The sequence below is a fragment of the Hemiscyllium ocellatum genome, chromosome 29, assembly GCF_020745735.1.
Source record: "Hemiscyllium ocellatum isolate sHemOce1 chromosome 29, sHemOce1.pat.X.cur, whole genome shotgun sequence".
NCBI lineage: Eukaryota > Metazoa > Chordata > Chondrichthyes > Orectolobiformes > Hemiscylliidae > Hemiscyllium > Hemiscyllium ocellatum.
This window is the reverse complement of record NC_083429.1, coordinates 37,946,009-37,964,308: the sequence shown is the minus strand read 5'-3', so window position 1 is coordinate 37,964,308 and position 18,300 is coordinate 37,946,009.

Genomic DNA, 18,300 nt, shown 5'->3' with positions numbered 1-18,300 from the left:
AGCCAGTTCAGTTTATTGCAGCTACAAGAATGTGTCAAAGCCTAGGACTTCTGCTGTAAGTAACATACCTCTAAATCTCAAAGCCTGCCCACCACTTGCCTGGATGTGTAATGCTCTAACAAACTCAGAAGGTCATCACCATTCAGGACAAAGAGGCCAACCTGATTTAAACTTCGTCCACCAATCTAAACCTTCACCCCTTCCATCACTAATGCCAAGTTGCAGCTGTGTGTACCAGAAACAAGAGATACTGCAGCATCTCACTAAGGCTCCTTCAACAGCACCTTCTAAATTCGCACCCTTTACCACCTAGAACAGGGATTCCCAAACTGCTGCCTGTGAAACCCAGTGTAGTCACCAGCAAACTGTTTGCAGTCACAGGGCCCAATGCAGAAAAGGTGACCATGGGGCAACAAACCACAGGCAACTGCTGGGAGGCCTATTTAAATCTTCGGGCAAGAATCTGGTATCAGTGAATACCACGCTAAAACATCTTATGGGAAAGTAAATGCTTTTTACCCAAAAACCTGTAGGTTAATGAGCTTCCACCCATCCCCTGGCCACCCTGAAGTATAAATTACAGGCATCCCTACCTCACTGACCCCGCTTTCACAACATTACCCTCCCTACTCTCACAGGCACCTCACCCCACCCACCACTGGCAACCAACAAGCATTTTCTACCACCCCACCCTCCACTCTTGTAGGCATTCTGTCTTACCTGCTTCCACCAAATATTCCCTGTCCTCCTCACACACTCTCAAAGAAATTCTGTGCCTATGTTGCTCTCCCCGATCTGGCACCCCCACCCCCACCCCTCCTTTAGCTCACATGTCTGAGCATCAAAATGGGGTCACATTGAGAAAAGGTTTGGGAAGCATTGACTTAGAAGGATATAGGCAACAGATGCATAGGAGCACCACAGCCTGGAAGTTCCCCAACAAACTATATAACATCCTATCTCAGACCAGTATCACCACTTCCTCACTACCACTGGATCAAAATTGGAAGACTCCCTTCTTATCTGCTTTGTGGATATGCTTATACCATTTGGGCTGGAGTGGTTTAAGAAAGGGCAGTTGTCTCAAGACCATGTAGGAATGGGCAACAAATGATGCTTAAATCATAAGAAAGAAGTTTTAAATGAAGAACCATGAATGATATACATAATAATGACTGTGATGTTTTCTACCCATCAACAAACATGCTTATTCAAATTAACAAAAAGGGTTTGGGAGGGATATGGAGACGTACCATGCTTTGATGCCTGGTACATTCAAACTGACATGTTGATCAATGAGACTAATGTGATGGATGAGTACAGGTGGCACTACAGTGCTCTTGTACCAACCAAATAAGCTGGAGCTGATTTCCCTGGAGTGTCGGAGGCTGAAGGGTGACCTTATCAAGGTTTATAAAAGCATGAGGGGCATGGATAGGGTAATAGGCAAGGTCTTTTCTCTGCTTTGGGGGAGTCCAGAACTAGAGGACAGAGGTTTAGGGTGAGAGGGAAAAGATATAAAAAGGACCTAAAGAGCAACTTTTCCTCATGTATGGAATGAGTTGCCAGAGGAAGTGATAGGGTCTGGTACATTTAAAAGGCATCTGGATGGGTATATGAATGGGAAGGGTTTAGAGGGATATGGGCCAAATGCTCACTAAAGGGACCTGATTAGGTTAGGATACCTGGTCAGCATAGACAAGTTGGACCAAAGGGTCTGACACCATGCTGTTTATTTCTATTGCTATGACTCTATGACTATCATGCAAAACACTGAAACCCAGCAAGTCTGGCTGCATCTGTGGAGAGAAAAATAGAGTTAATGTTATGAGTCCAGTACAATTCTTCTTCAGAACAAGATTTATCTTCAGGGCGCTGGAGTGGGTCTTAAATTAATCTTATAATTTTCTAACGTTTAGGGAAGAGTACTATTTCTCAGCTAAGGTTGATATCGTGTTATTAATTGTATCAGTGTTTTCCACTCTATTACTTGGTAAGTTGTTTTACCAATTCACCAGGCAATATAAGTCCCTTAAACAATCTGACAAAGCATTGATAAACCAAGAACTTTGACTGTGACTATCAACTCTGAAGAATTATTTTGCAGATTTCCACTGAAGAAGAATGTGTCCATTTCCCAAGTCAAATCAAACTCAATAATCAATATTGCACCACAGGGCCACAACAGTATCTAGTTTAGAATGCACATCCAAATACGATTCTTGTGACTCTAACTAACATTTGTGGAAAGACAGTCAGCCGACTGAAATTGTAGTCAGCTGATAAATAAATGTTTGACACAAAAAAGTGGTAGAATTCACCTGCAATTCCAAACAAACTGAGTTAGTAACTGAGTTTCCCATAAGTCCATCGATAAATAAAATTAAAAAGTGATGATGATTCTTCTTAAGTGGTGAAAATAAATCTGGAGACGCAAATAGGTTCTTGACTGAATATGAATGCTTTTTTAAAAAAATAACTTTTGCTCATGCATGAATTTCTCCATATATCTCTCATTAAAGTTATGTTTCTTTTCTTTCCTTAATTTTGGTGACTCCTTAAAATGTATAAATGAAGCAGTTGACATAAAGTTTTAACCTCCCATGGCACAGCAGCGTTATGAAGTTGACATGTACTATACCTTCAAAAGAGAGTGAAGGCTGTTTTGTACTGAGAGCTTGCAGGCCCATGTCATGTGACTGACTAGCAGTCTCAGAGTGTACTGGAAAATTGAAAATATGTAACTTTTGGCTGTAAATGAGATACCTTAATTGTTTTGACCATCATTTGAATTTAATCAATCAGTTTAAATTATGCCCCAGGATACTAAAGCCCAATCAAATTCGAATTTTACTGTTTTGCTGACATCGAATCAATAAACTGATCCAATGTTTGGGGTATAAAACAAGCCAACATTTTGCAGGTTAGCCAGAGAAAGAGTGACCAACTGCCATTGTTAAAGTAAAGGCTAGCAAAACACTCTCTACCAAAATGTACCTTTTTCATATGAAGCATCTGAAACCGTGGCTCAGTGGTTAGCACTGCTGCCTCACAGCACCAGGGTCCCAGGTTCGATTCCAGCCTCGGGCGATTGTCTATGTGGAGTCTGCACATTCTCCCTGTGTCTGCGTGGGTTTCCTCAGGATGCTCTGGTTTCTTCCCACAGTCCAAAGATGTGCAGGTCACTGAATTGGCCATGCTAAGTTGCCCATAATGCTAAGTGCATTAGTCAGAGGGGAAATGGGCCTGGGTGGGTTACTCTTCGGAGGGTCGGTGTGGGCTGGTTGGGCAAAAGGCCTGATTCCACACTGTAGGGAATCTAATCTTTGTAGCGAAAGACCAAAGATGAACCAGGGAAATCTGCAGCTGATAGAAGATAGATGCATTGTCTGGTTTTGACAATTAAGTTGATGTAGTTTAAGAGGACATTTTTTTTGGATCAGTATATAGACTTGGAGGTAGTTACCAAACCTTTAAGAGAAAGGAGGCAAATAGTTATTGTTTAATGTTCATTTTGAGAGTTAATGAATAAATTGTTTTTGGTTTTCTTTCAATAGTGGAATTGGGGAGTTTTCTGACACTCACACTTAAGCAGATTATGAGGTGAGGTAAGTTTTTCTGGGTGTTTGGTTTAATTAACAGAGGGGTTCATCACCATGTTATAACAGCAGTTAACTACCATGCACTTGGCAGCCATGATGTGGTACAAAATAAAGATTAGCTTTCTGAATGCAAAAAGGAACTTCTGGAAGTATAAAAAAGTATTGGTGCAGAAATAAACCATTCAGACCACCGCATCTCTGCTGACCAAGAAATTAGAAACTCATCTTTCCTTCTGATCCCACTTCTAGTGTTTTATGTAGTTCCAGTATTAGATCTCTTCTGTTGTATGAAAAAACCTATCCAACAAATGAAAGCATTGAATATGCTTTATTTATTACCATATCTATCTGTTCTGACGCCTTCAAGGACATGTGAACGTGCATTCCATAATCTCTCACATCTTCTCCTCTCAATATTTTCCCATTCATTGTGTATTCCCTGGCTTGTTTTCCCTCAGTAAATGCATTGCCTCACATTTCTCCACATTGAATTCCAATTGCCACTTTTCAATTCACTCAACCAAACCATTGAAATCATTCTGGATTCAACAATTATTCTCTGCACAATAAACTGCATGGCAGAGTTTTTCATCTTGTCTGCAAACTTTGTACTCATGTCTCCCACTTTTAAATCTAAACGTTTTGCATGTATAATAAACAACAAAAGATGCAACACTAAGCCGTGTGGAACACCGTTGGAAACCACTTTCCTTTCACAGAAAACATCCAGCAAGCATTACCGTTTGTTTTCTGACTCTGAGCCAGTTAGGGCTCTGACTGATCATACATCTTTGGATCCCACGGGATTTCCATTTCGGATGCATCTGCCCTGTAAGACTTTGTCAAATGTCTTATTGAAATCCACAAACACAATATCCACTGCGCTACCCTAATCAATCCACCTGGTTTTTCCCTCAAAACAATCAGTTACGATAAAAAGACCATGAACTTCCCTAAACAAAATTATACTTTCTTTGGTTAGTCCCTGCTTTTTATGTGACAATTTATCCTGTCTCTCAATATAATTTGCCCAGTCCTGAAATCAGACTGTCCAGTCTACATATAGCTGACCTGTCCCTCTCAGCCTGTTTAAATATATACCTTGCAAACCAACAATCCTCTGATACTTCACCTGTATTCATCTGAGGAGGATTGGAAAATATTCCTCAGAGCATCCAATACTTCCTTCTGGATTTCCTTGAACAGCCTAGGATACAATCCCAGTGATGTATCTATCTACCAGGACATCAGTCTTTCCAGTAATTTGCCTCACGTTACGCTATAATATTTCACACTCCTCTTCTATGATGAGAAGATCTATATCATTACCCTCCTATGTGAAGAGAAAGACAGAATATTCATTAAGAACTCTGCCCACATCTCCTGCACCCACACATAACTTATCTTGTGTCTCTATGCTCAACCCTGCCTTTTCGATAGTTATCATCTCACACATATAATGATAAAAATCTGAGGTTTTCTGCATTTTACCTGACAATATTTTCTCATAGCCCTACCTAGCTTTCCTAATTTCCCTTTCTACTTCACCCCTTCATACTTATTTTGTATACTCCAATGAGTTATCTGAAGTATAATTTTCTTGTGACTGCCATTAGCTTTCTTTTGCTGTTTATTTCAATCTGTTTGGGTCTGGATAATCAGCATATTCTAGATTTGACAGTATCAGACATTTCCCTCCATTGTGAATCCCCTGTTGAATGCCTCCCACGCATTTGTTTTTTTCTTCAAGTAGCTGTATTAATCCACATTTATTAGATCACCTCCCAACTTTGCAAAATTTATTTTGCCCCGATTTAGAACTTTTACTTCTCTTCTATCTTTACATTTCTCCATTATAATATTCAATTTTGTTGTGTCGTGTCTCAGTATTAGTGTGTAAGTATATCTTTGAGAGACATACTCTTGATATCACCACCACATCATAACTGGAGACCTGAGGGTATAAAGATCTCAAGCTCCATCTTAATTGAGGGCCACTTGAAGCAAGACATGTTGGTGAAAGTGTGCTGCTCTTTGTAACGGAATAGCTAAATACTAACTCAGATGTCCTGGGAAGTGTTGCTGTACAAAGAGAACTTGGAGTGCAGGTTCATTGTTCCTTGAAAGTGAAGTCATAGGCAGATAGGATAGTGAAGAAGCTGGTTTGCTGTGCTTTCCTTTACAGTTAGTGCATTGAGTATAGGATTTAGGAGGTCATGTTGCATCTGTACAGGACATTGGTTAGGCCTCTGTTGGAATATACAGGGAGAAATAGCCATTTGGATACAGAACTGGCTCAAAGGTATAAGACAGAGGGTGGTGGTGGAGGGTCATTTTTCAGACTAGAGGCCTGTGACCAGTGGAGTGCCACAAGGATTGGTGCTGGGTCCACTACTTTTTGTCATTTACATAAATGATTTGAATGCGAGCATAAAAGGTACAGTTAGTAAGTTTGCAGATGACACCAAAATTGGCGGTGTAGTGGACAGCAAAGAGGGTTACCTCAGATTACAACAGAATCTTGACCAGATGGGCCAATGGGCTGAGAAGTGGTAGATGGAGTTTAATTCAGATAAATGTGAGGTCCTGCGTTTTGGGAAAGCAAATCTTAGCAGGACTTATACACTTAATGGTAAGGTCCTAGGGGTGTTGGTGAACAAGAAGACCTTGGAGTGCAGGTTCATGGCTCCTTGAAAGTGGAGTTGCAGGTAGATAGGATAGTGAAGAAGGCATTTGGTATGCTTTCCTTTGTTGGTCAGAGTATTGAGTACAGGAGTTGGGAGGCCATTTTGCGGCTGTCTAGGACATTGGTTAGGCTATGATAGAATACTGCGTGAAATTCTGGTCTCCTCCCTATCGGAAAGATGTTGTGAAACTTGAAAGGGTTCAGAAAAGATTTACAAGGATGTTGCCAGGGTTGGACGATTTGAGCTATAGGGAGAGGCTGAACAGGCTGGGGCTGTTTTCCCTGGAGCGTCGGAGGCTGAGGGGTGACCTTATAGAGGTTTACAAAATTATGAGGGGCATGGATAGGATAAATAGACAAAGTCTTTTCCGTGGGACGGGGAATCCAGAACTAGAGGGCGTAGGTTTAGGGGAGAGGGGAAAGATGTAGAAGAGACCTAAGGAGCAACATTTTCACATGAAGGGTGGTACATGTATGGAATGAGCTGCCAGAGGAAGTAGTGGAGGCTGATACAATTGCAATATGTACGAGGCATTTGAATGGGTATATGAATAGGAAGGGTTTAGAGGGGTATGGGCTTGGTGCTGGCAGGTGGGACTTGATTGGATTGGGATATCTGGTCAGCATGGACGAGTTGGACCGAAGAGTCTGTTTCCATGCTGTATATCTTGATGACTCTATGACTGCCTGCTATAAAAAGGATGTTGTGAAATTTGAAAGGGTTCAGAAAGATTTACAACCCTGTTGCCAGGATTGGAAGGTTTGAGCTATAGGGAGAGGCTGAACAGGCTGAGGCTATTTTCCCTGGAGCATTGGTGGCTAAGGGATGACATTATAGAGGTTTATAAAATCATGAGGGGCAAGGATAGGGTAAATAAATAAGATCTTTTCTCCAGGTGGATGAGTCCAAAACTAGAGTCAAGAAGTTTAATATGAGAGGGGAAACATTTAAAAGGAACCTTTTCATGCAAAGGTGGGTGTATGAAATGAGTGGCCAGAGGAAGTGATGGAGGATGGTATAATTGCAACACTTAAGAGGGTACATGAATAGGAAGCGTTTAGAGAAATATGGGCCAAATACTGGCAAATGGGGCTAGATTTATTTAAGATATCTGGTCGGCATGGACGAGTTGGACTGAAGGATCTGTTTCTGTGCTGTAAATATCTATGACTCTATACTGAAGTGCTTGTGACCTGTAACATATATAAACATATCATACACTGTAATGAATATCTGTTGAACCTTTAAATACCACATTACCATTTAGTTTTTATGAGAAACAACATAAGCATTGCTGCATCCAGTGTAAATAACTAGCCTGAGACAAAACCCACACCACGGTTACAGTTCAAACTTAATTGTATGATGGTCACTATCTGCAAAATGGTCACCCACTGCATCCTCATCCACCTATAGTTGTGCTCCTTTTGGTAGTCTTGTTGCATGTTAACTAAAATGTTCTCTTGAATGTAGTTCAAGAACTTTGTGCCTTCTATGCCTTTCACACTGTTTGTATCCCAGTAGATATTGGGTAGTTGTCGTGCCTTACTATTGTTGCACAATTGTTTTTGCACATAGAAATTTAGCAAAATGTGCTCCTCTATTGGCTTCCCACTATCTAGGAATCTATTATATAGTCCCAACATTGTCGCTGTCCTTCTTTGTAATTTCTGAGCTCAATCCATCTGTATCATTTTTTTCCATTATGATAAAAACCTACTTTTTTTATTGTAATAAAACACAATTTTATTAAGAATTTATCATACTTCAACATCAAATGTATATGTTCCAGTTTTTCACTCTTTATACTTTACACAAAGTGAAAGAAAATCAACGCATTTCACTTGTTGGTTTGCTGTCTGTAAGAATTCTTCAATGCGTTTGGCTGCTTTTTCTGCTGAGAGGCTTCATTTTTTCCAGATCTGTCGATTTGATGCTATGTTCAAATAAACATTGAGAAAGATGAAGTAGATGTCATAATTTTTTGGGGGGTCATTACCCCCTATTTAGTAACAGCTTTGAATTAGGGATTACTTTACAAAATCCCACTAAGGATCAAGATGGTGAAGGCTATTCACTCATTCTAACTCATTCTAACCAGAGGAATGCCTTCAGGCCCCTCATCACAGCATCCAGCTGATTCCAGGTTTTGTGTTTACTATTCGTCCATGGAAGAATAGCTTACAGTGCTCTGCTTGTTAACATTGTAGATATTTTCTCATCTATCTGTTCAGAAAAGTTAATGACATGCCTCTGAAGTAAATGGGACCTGACCCAGATCTCCTGGCCCACAAGTAGGGACACTATCTTTGCATCACAATATCCTTTCTAGTAATATTGTAAATGTCATCGAGCCAGAGAATCGTTACCCACATTAAGCTATAATTAAGTCCACTGAGTTCATCGATTCTCCTTAGAGCAATCAAGTTCGTTCCACTGGTCTATTCTATCATCGTAGCCTTGCAAGTTCATTTCCTTCAAGTGACTATTGAATTATCTTTCGATATCATCAATCATTTCTGATTCCAACACCCTCACAGGAAATGAGTCTCAACTAATTGAAGGGGCGGTACGGTGGCTCAGTGGTTAGCACTGCTGCCTCAAAGCACCAGAGACCCAGGTTCAAACTGCAGGGTAAATTGCATCATGTTGTGGTCACTATCGCTCAATGATTTTCTTCACCTTAAGCTCCCTAATCAAGTCTACACATCACTAAATCCAGAACTGCTTGTTCCCGAGTGTTCTCTCCCACAAGCTGCTCCAAAAAATGTGTGGAGTTTGCACATTCTCCCGGTGTCTGCGTGGGTTTCCTCCGGGTGCTTCGGTTTCCAAAGATGTGCAGGTTAGCTGAATTGGCCATGCTAAATTGCCCGTAGTGTTAGGTGAATGGGTAAGTGTAGGGGAATGGGTCTGGGTGAGTTGCTCCTCAGAGGGTCGGTGAGAACTTGTTGGGCCGAAGGGTCTGTTTTCACACTGTAAATAATCTTAATCTATTTACCACTTGCTAAATTCAAAGGTCTTCCTCAAAACTACCCTCAACTCTTTTCCAAAACTTTAAATCTGTCCCTTAGCTCTTTCACCATTTTTTAGTCTACTTTATCTAAACCTGTCATAATCTTGTACACCTGAATCAAATGTCCCCTCAGTCCCAACTCAAGGAGTACTCAATATTTTCAAACCTCATCTTGGAGCTGGAGGCCCTCATCCTCCTTGTAGTAAAAAGTGAGGTCTGCAGATGCTGGAGATCAGAGCTGAAAATGTGTTGCTGGTTAAAGCACAGCAGGTCAGGCAGCATCCAAGGAACAGGAAATTCGACGTTTCGGGCCAGAGCCCTTCATCAGGAAGGGCTCTGGCCCGAAACGTCGAATTTCCTGTTCCTTGGCTGCTGCCTGACCTGCTGTGCTTTAACCAGCAGCGCATTTTCAGCTCATCCTCCTTGTCCATTGCATTCTTAAGGATCTTCACAACCTTCCCAAAAAGTAAAGTCCAGAATTGGATACAATGCCATAGTTGTGATCTTCAAAGAGTTTTACAAAGAGTCAGAATAACTTTCCTGTTTCTGTAATCAATTTATGAAAATCAGGGTCTTGTACGCTTTGTTAATATCTTTCAAAATATACTGCATCCTTCAATGTTCTATTCATATGCACGCAATGTCCATTTATTCCTGCATACTCTTTAGAACTGTTATTATGTTTATATTGCTTGTTTTTATCCCTGGTGCCAAAAATGCACCAAGTCACACTTCTGTATATTAAATCCCTCCTACATCTTATTTGCCCATTCTGTGAGCTTATTGCTGTTCTGTTGCAGTCAACTTATATCATCTTCATAGTTTGCCACCCCTCCAAGTTTGGGATTATTGACAAATCTCAAAATTAAAAACTGCATTGCAATATTTAAGTCATTTATGTTTCGCAAAGATCAGCGGTCCTTGGGGAGCACCACTGTTTGCAACCCTCAATGCTGAAAAATAATTATTTATGGTGACTCACTGTTTCCTGTCTTTAAACTGTTTCCTATCTTTATGATCATAGATTCCCTACAGTGCGGAAATGGGCCCTTCGGCCCAACAAGTCCACACCAACCCTCTGAAGAATATCCCACCCAGACCCATTCCCCTACCCTATTAGTCTACATTTCTCATGATTAATGCAACTAGCCTACATATCCCTGAACACAATGGGCAACTTAGCTTGGCCAGTTCACGTAGTCTGCACATCTTTGGCTTGTAGGAGGAAACCAAAGCACATGAGGAAAACCCATGCAGACACAAGAAGAGCGTGCAAACTCCATATAGACAATTGCCCGAGACTGGAATCGAACCTGGGTACCTGGCACTGTGAGCCACCATGCCAATGCTATCAATTAACAAGACCAGAGAGTGCTGGAGAATTGCTGCAGTATCTATAGAGAGAAAACAGAGTTAATGTTTTGAGTCCCATGTCCCTTCGTCAGAAGGTTTTTTTTTATTTTTCAGGGATGTGGATATTCCTGTCATGACCAGCATTTGTTGTCCATTCCTAATTGTTCTTGAGAATAGTTAAAAGTCAATCAATTTCTAGGTCTGCAGTCACATGTAGGCTGAACCAGTTAGGATAGGGTTCTGTCAACAATGTTTTAATGTTATTTGGACTAGCTCTCAATCTCAAACTGTTTTTGAATGAATTGAATTTAAATTCCACCAGCTGCTTTTGTGGGATTTACTCTTACATCCCCAGAGCATTAGACAGGAGTTTCAACTACTACTGTAGTGACAGTATCACTTCCACACCAGTCAACTTGGCACTGATCCTTATACTACATCAGCGTCAAAGATATTAACCAGCCCTTTATGTGTTACTTTGTTAAAGGCTGTCTTAATATATACTGTGTGTGTGTGTGTGTGTGTGTGTGTGTGTGTGTGTGTATGTATAAACTATACATATTATATATAGAGAGAGAGAATATTCACTGCATTCCATACAGCTGTCTGTTATTTCATCTAAGTATTCAGTTAGGTCAGTGAATTAACTCCACAGAGATTGGTATCCCATCACAAAGTCACCCTTTATTTGCATGTGCGCAGTACATGGACTCTGACCAACTAGCTCAGAACCAGTCCCTAGAGTGAGGTGAACCTTTGACACTACTGTTTATATTTGTCATCCAGGACTCCCTGAGTGGCCCAGGTTAACAGCCCCAGTCAGGGGACTCATACTCAATGAAATTCACTTGGTCAACCTCATTCCAATCATTACAGTCAGTCAAGCATAAATTGCTTTTCTAAGCTCATGCAAGCTTTCCTGATTTTTTTTTTCTCTTCTAGTTCTTGGTTAAAACTATACCCAGATATCATGTTAAGCTGACCAGCCTGACCAGCAGCAACTGAACTTAAACAGTCCCTGAATAAAAGCATTACAGTTAGAAACCTCAAATCCATTTGGAGCATGCAAAATTCACACAACTAGGACTGTAGAAAGGGTTTGAAATTCAATAGTGGGTATGTGTGTGTGTGTTGGGGGCTGATGGTTGGGAGTTATGTTCAATGGCATGGAAAGTTATGGAAAAGGTTAAAGAGGGGGAGGGGCCAGCAGAGGTTGTTAAAGTTTCCAGAAAAAAAGTAACAGGATGGAGGGTATGGAAAGAGTCAGGATTCTAACTTCAAGCACAGCAAATAAGGGACAGCTATGAGAAGGGGGACAGTCAATGCAGGACTGATGGTGTTGTACTTAAATGCACACAGTACATGAAGCAAGATAAGGCACAGTGGTTAGCCCTGCTGCCTCACAGTGCCAGAGACCCGGGTTCAATTCCCGCCTCAGGCGACTGACTGTGTGGAGTTTGCACGTTCTTCCTGTGTCTGCGTGGGTTTCCTCCGGGTACTCTGGTTTCCTCCCACAGTTCAAAGATGTGCAGGTCAGGTGAATTGGCCATGCTAAATTGCCCGTAGTGTTAGGTAAGGGGTAAATGTAGGGGTATGGGTGGTTTGCGCTTCGGCGGGTCAGTGTGGACTTGTTGGGCCGAAGGGCCTGTTTCCACACTGTAAGTAATCTAAGTCATCTAATCTAATCTAAATCACTAAAATCAGTAGGTCTGGTGTGATTATCAAGAGATATAGCTGCAAGAGGATCAAGGCTGCAAACTAAATACCCAAGGATATAAGTCCTTCAAAAGGACAAACAGACGGGTAGAGGGGATAGGGTTGTTGTGTTGCTAAGAAATGAAATTAAATCAATAGCAAGAAGTGAGAAAGAGTCAGAAGGCATAGAATCTGTGTGGGTGGAGTTGAGGAATCAAAGGTAAAAAGACCTTGATGGGAGTTGCGTACAGGCCTCCTAACAGTCATCAGGAAGTGGGGAAGAAAATAAATCAGGGGATAGAAAAGTCCTGTAAGAAAGGCATTTTACAATAATCGTGGGGGACTGAACTATGCAGGTGGACTGGGAAAATCAGGTTGGTAGCAGATTTCAAGAAAAGGAATTTATGGAATGTCTATGGGATATTTTTGGAGCAGCTTGTGGGAGAGAACACTTGGGAACAAGCAGTTCTGGATTTAGTGATGTGTAGACTTGATTAGGGAGCTTAAGGTGAAGGAAATTATTGGGGGGTAGTGACCGCAACATGATGCAATTTACCCTGCAGTTTGAGAAGGAGAAACTAGAGTCAGTTGTAATGGTTTTAGAATTATAGTTACAAAAACATGGCAGAGGAGCTGATCAGAGTTGATTTGAAGGGGAGCCTAGTGAGAAGAAAGTGGAGGGGTTTCTGGGGGCAATTCAGGAAACATAGCAAAAGTAACCCAGGAAGAAGAAACGCATGAAGAAGAAGATTAAGCAACCATGGCTAACAAGGGAAGTCAGGGATGGCATTAAAGCAAAGCAAAAAATATATAATGTGATTAATATTAGTAGGAAGGCAGAGGATCGGGAAACCATTAAAAACCAGCAGAGGATAACAAAAAAAGCAATGGTGGGGAGGGGGGAGCTGTCTTATTTTGAAAGCGAAGGGAACTCTGATAAAGATCAATTCTTTAATGTCTCTTGACTATCATAGAATGATACAGCACAGAAAGCAACTATTTGACCCAATCGGTGCTATTTTATTATTTCCCTGCAGTTCCTGCAAATTGTTTGCTATCAAGTAATTCATCTAATTCTCTTCTGAAAGTCACCATTGAATCTGCTTCCATTACCTGTTCAGATAATAAGTTGGTGTGAACAAATTGTGTTTTGTCATGTTGCCTCTACTAATCATCCTGAAATCTTTTGTCCAATGTTTACTGGGAAGCTTCTCCCTATCTTGTCTGCCAATATCTTATATGATTTTAAACATCTCCAACAAATCTCCGCCTAACTTCCCATCTCTAAAGAGAACAACCCCGGCTTCTCTATCTCACCAATGAACTGATGTCCCTTATTCCTAGTACTTCCTTGAAGGCAATTGGGGTTCTTAAAGCATTGTGCATGATAAATTCTACTCTCAGTGAAGCACAACTAATTCTGTAAAGAAGTTTTGCATAGCTTCCTTGCGTTGCACTCCACACCTCTGTTGATTAAAATACAGCTCCTGTACACTTCTGTTTTCATGGCCTTTTCCACTTGTCATACCATCTTTAAATATTTTTGCGTACATATACCTCATCTCCCTCTTCTGGTTTCCCCCTATGATAGTGTAGGAGTTGGGATGGTATGTTGAGGTTGTTGAGAACGTCAGTGAGGCCTCTTCTGGAACACTGAATCCTATTCTGGTCTCCCTGTTATGGAACAGATATTATTAAGCTGGAGAGGGTTCAAAAGAGATTTACCAGGATGTTGCTGAGTTATGACAACAAGCTGGGACATTTTTCAGTGGAGTTTAGCAGATTAACACGTGACCTGAAAGAGGTTTATAAAATCAGGAGAGGTATAGATAAGGTGAATGGCATTTTTTTTTCCTTGGGTGAGGATTTCAAGGCTAGGGAGCATATTTTTAAGATAAAAACAATGACTGCAGATGCTGGGAACCAGATTTTAGATTAGTGGTGCTGGAAGAGCACAGCAGTTCAGGCAGCATTCGAGGAGCAGCAAAATTGACGTTTCGGGCAAAAGCCCTTCATCAGGATTGGGACTTTTGCCCGAAATGTCGACTTTGCTACGCCTCGGATGCTGCCTGAACTGCTGTGCTCTTCCAGCACCACTAATCCAAAAAAGCATATTTTTAAGGTGAGAGGACAAAGATTTAAAAAAAAGATACGAGGGGCAATTTTTTACATAGAGTTATTTGTGTGTGAAACAAACTTCTAGAGGCAATGGTGGATTTGGGTACAGTTATAAGGTTCAAAAGACAGTTAGATAAGTAGATGAATGGGAAAGGTATAGAGGGATATGGGCCAGGAGCAGGCAGGTGGGACTAGTTTAGTTTGGGATTATGGTCGACATGGTCTGTTCCTGTGCTGCATGATTCATGGACTCTCTCTCTGATTAAATATGAGGGTAAGCTTGGTGGTAATATAAAAAAGATTGTAAAAGTTGTTTTTAGACATACGAAAGGTAAGAGAGAGGCAAAAGTGGACATTGGACTGCTGGAAAATCAGGCTGAAGAAGTCGTAATAGGAAATATAGAAAGGCAGAGGAGCTGAATGGGTATTTTGCACCAGTTTTTATAGTGGAAGACATCAGCAGCAAATCAGAATTTCAAGCGAGTTGAGGGGCAGAGGTGAGTGTAGTGGTCATCGCTAGGATGAAGGTGCTGGGAAAGTTGCAAGTTCAGAGGTAGTTGAGGAGGTTGTAGAGGCATTCATAGTGCTCTTTCAGGAATCACTGTAGTTAGATTAGATTAGATTACTTCACAGTGTGAAAACAGGCCCTTTGCCCCAAGAAGTCCACACCGACCCGCCCATACCCGCGCAAGCCACCCATACCCCTACATTTGCCCCTTACCTAACACTACGGACAATTTAGCATGTCCAATTCACCTAACCTGCACATCTTTGGACTGTGGGAGGAAACCGGAGCACCCGGAGGAAACCCACGCAGACACAGGGAGAATGTGCAAACTCCACACAGTCAGTCGCCTGAGGCGGGAATTGAACCCGGGTCTCTGGCGCTGTGAGGCAGCAGTGCTAACCAATGTGCCACCATGCCACCCACATCAGAGGGTGTCAGAGGACTGGAAAATGGCTCATGCAACACTCCTGTTTAAGAAGGGAGAGAGGCTAAAGACAGGAAACTATTGACCAGTTAGCCTGACCTCAGTTGTTGGTAAGATTTTAGAATTTTAGGATGAGATTGCAGAGCACTTAGATGTGCATGGTAAAAATAGTCAGGACAGCTTCATCAAGGGGAGGTCATGCCTGATAAATCTATTCCTGTGGGATACTCTGGAAGTTACGTAAATGTGTTTATGATTAAAATGATGCCTGTCAAGTTTGTACCTTCTTGGTCTTCTTAAAATTGAGCAGTGTTGTATTAAAACCAGACTCTGCCATTTTTTATTGGCAGTAGAAGAGGCAACTTTCAGACATCTTTATGATGCACAAGGCTGATTTTTTTTGTGTGGGGAGGGAGTCAGTAAATTTGAGAACGTTGTCACAAATGGGCTTAGTGCAAAAATAAAATTGGAAATCAAGTTTTTATGTTTTTAAGTATACTGGATTGGAAATCAGGCAAAATAAATCAAGCTGAAAGAACTGAAGATGCCGTACGTCAGAAACAAAAACAGAAGTTGTTGGAAAAGCTCAGCAGGTCTGGCAGCATCTGTGCAGAGAAATCAGAGTTAATATTTCAGATCCGGTGACCCCACCTCAGAATATAGTGAGTCACTTTGCATGGACAGTGTAATTTGAGAAATGTTAGCTCTTGTGTAAGATACTTTAAAAAAGAGACTCTGTGATTTCTGACAATGATACAGAGGAATTATGAAGTCTGATTGGACAGCTGAATTGGCTGAGCATCCATCATGGTGAGATGGCAGTTTTGAAGTATAATGAGGTAAGTACAGACAAGTCCCTGATTTACAAACGTCTAACTTAGGCATGCTCGTACTTTCCTATGCAATTCAATACAGGGATGTATTAATATTAATTTCAAAGATCTGACATGCAAATGTTTCTTTGTGCTTAGGGACAGCAATTTTATGTTGTCCTGCAATGTGTTCAGACTTGCATACAAATGACTTGTGAACAGACTCAGATGGAACATATTCACAACCGGAGGTGCTTATACAACATTGAAAACGGAAGATATTATTTGGGCAAACAAAAGGACTGAAAATATTAAAAATGAAACATTGCATTTTAAAATTTCTTCCATTGCACATTGCCAGAAATATGAAATTTGTCTTTACTAATGCTTCTTTACAAATCTCTTATGGGTTCACAAGTGCAGAAGGGTTTACAATGGGAAAGGGAGATAAATGTTTTCCTTAAGCTTTGAAAAGTAGGAGAAGAGCAGTAAAAAGTACAGATTAATGGCAGAAAGTCTCTTGGTGCGATGGGAGATGTGGTACTTTTCTTAATGAGAATATTGGAAGTAATTCTAAAAAGGAGTCCAGCAGCAGTCCTCATTGAGTACTATATCAATGAGAAGTTGCTATGGGATAATGTATAAAATGTGTGAACAAGAAAAGACTGAAGATAAATGTTGCCATTTTAAAATAGATGATGGAGAATGGAAAAATCTCCAAATTGACTGAGGTGCAGTCATGAATTATTTGATTGTTTTACTGAGAAGGAGACAAGCTGTAAGAAACTGGGAACACATTGGAGAAAGGAAGCTTGGACCTAAAATGTACCAAAAAATACAATCAATTGTCATTTTGCATGCCTTGCTTTGTTTTGGGTTGTTTTTTTTGCTGATTTATTTTCAAAATGAAATAAAGGAAATTTGTTTCATCTCATCTGGTCTGAAAGAATGCCTGGGATCTAGATATTTTTTAGATTAGAGCGGTGCTGGAAAAGCACAGCAGGTCAGGCAGCATCCGAGGAGCAGGAAAATCAACATTTTGGGCAAAAGCCCTTCATCAGGAAATCTTTCTAATCAACCTGTTCATGTCTTGACAAAGAAATAAAGCAGGTGAGACTTGAACATAGCTGTCTTTTCCCAGAGGCAGGGACATTGCCACTGCTCCAAAAGAGCCAACTCCATGCCCGAGATCGAATGGAATGAGAGAACTACTAATGGATGTATTAATTAAGGGTTAATTGAGTATGCATTACTTGAATAAATATGGACAGCAAGAATCTGTGCAGTTATGGTTTATTGGGTGGTTATTAACTTAAATAACACTCTTGATGAAAGATGCCCTTTGTCTTTACTCAAAAACATTTATCTTCTGGTGTAGAACATCAGTGCCTCAAGAATCTGAAACTTCCCTATTGCACCAGGCCTCGAACCACTCGTTAATCATCCCACTTTACTATTTTTCTTTTCACTAGCGCATAACACTGGGAATAATGTAGTGACACATATCTTTGAGGTCTTATTTTCCAATGTCCTTTCCACCTCCTGAAAGCATGAGCTCAGGACTTCAAAACTCCTCTCAGTATACATATATATATATATATATATATATTTGTGACCATATGTGCCACAACTTGTGGCTCACTTCTTACCTCTGGAAGAATATTGTGCACATCCTCCATGGTGAAATTAACATACAATCAAACTCTTACCAGGACGGTTTCAATGGAATCTTCCATATCAACTGCATTCTACTCTTTGCTGTTCACTACTGTGTAATCACTTAACTATTGGTGCCATAGTCTGTACAGCACTTCCTCATGGTATCATTCACCTCCAACAGACGAAGATACCGCGTAACAGTTTGAAATTGATATACCCCACAAAGACACCTCCACTCCCTACCTCTTCCTACTGCTCCTGAAAGTTATCTATCTGCCATCCCCAACTACCGCTGCCTATTAGCTGGCTACTTCTTGAAACATATGATGCAGGATACTTATTATTCTTGATGCTCTGCAGTGAGTCTAGCTACTACTTAAATTTGGGGAACTTGGTCTTGAGCTCAAGGGAATAGAGACATGTTTTACA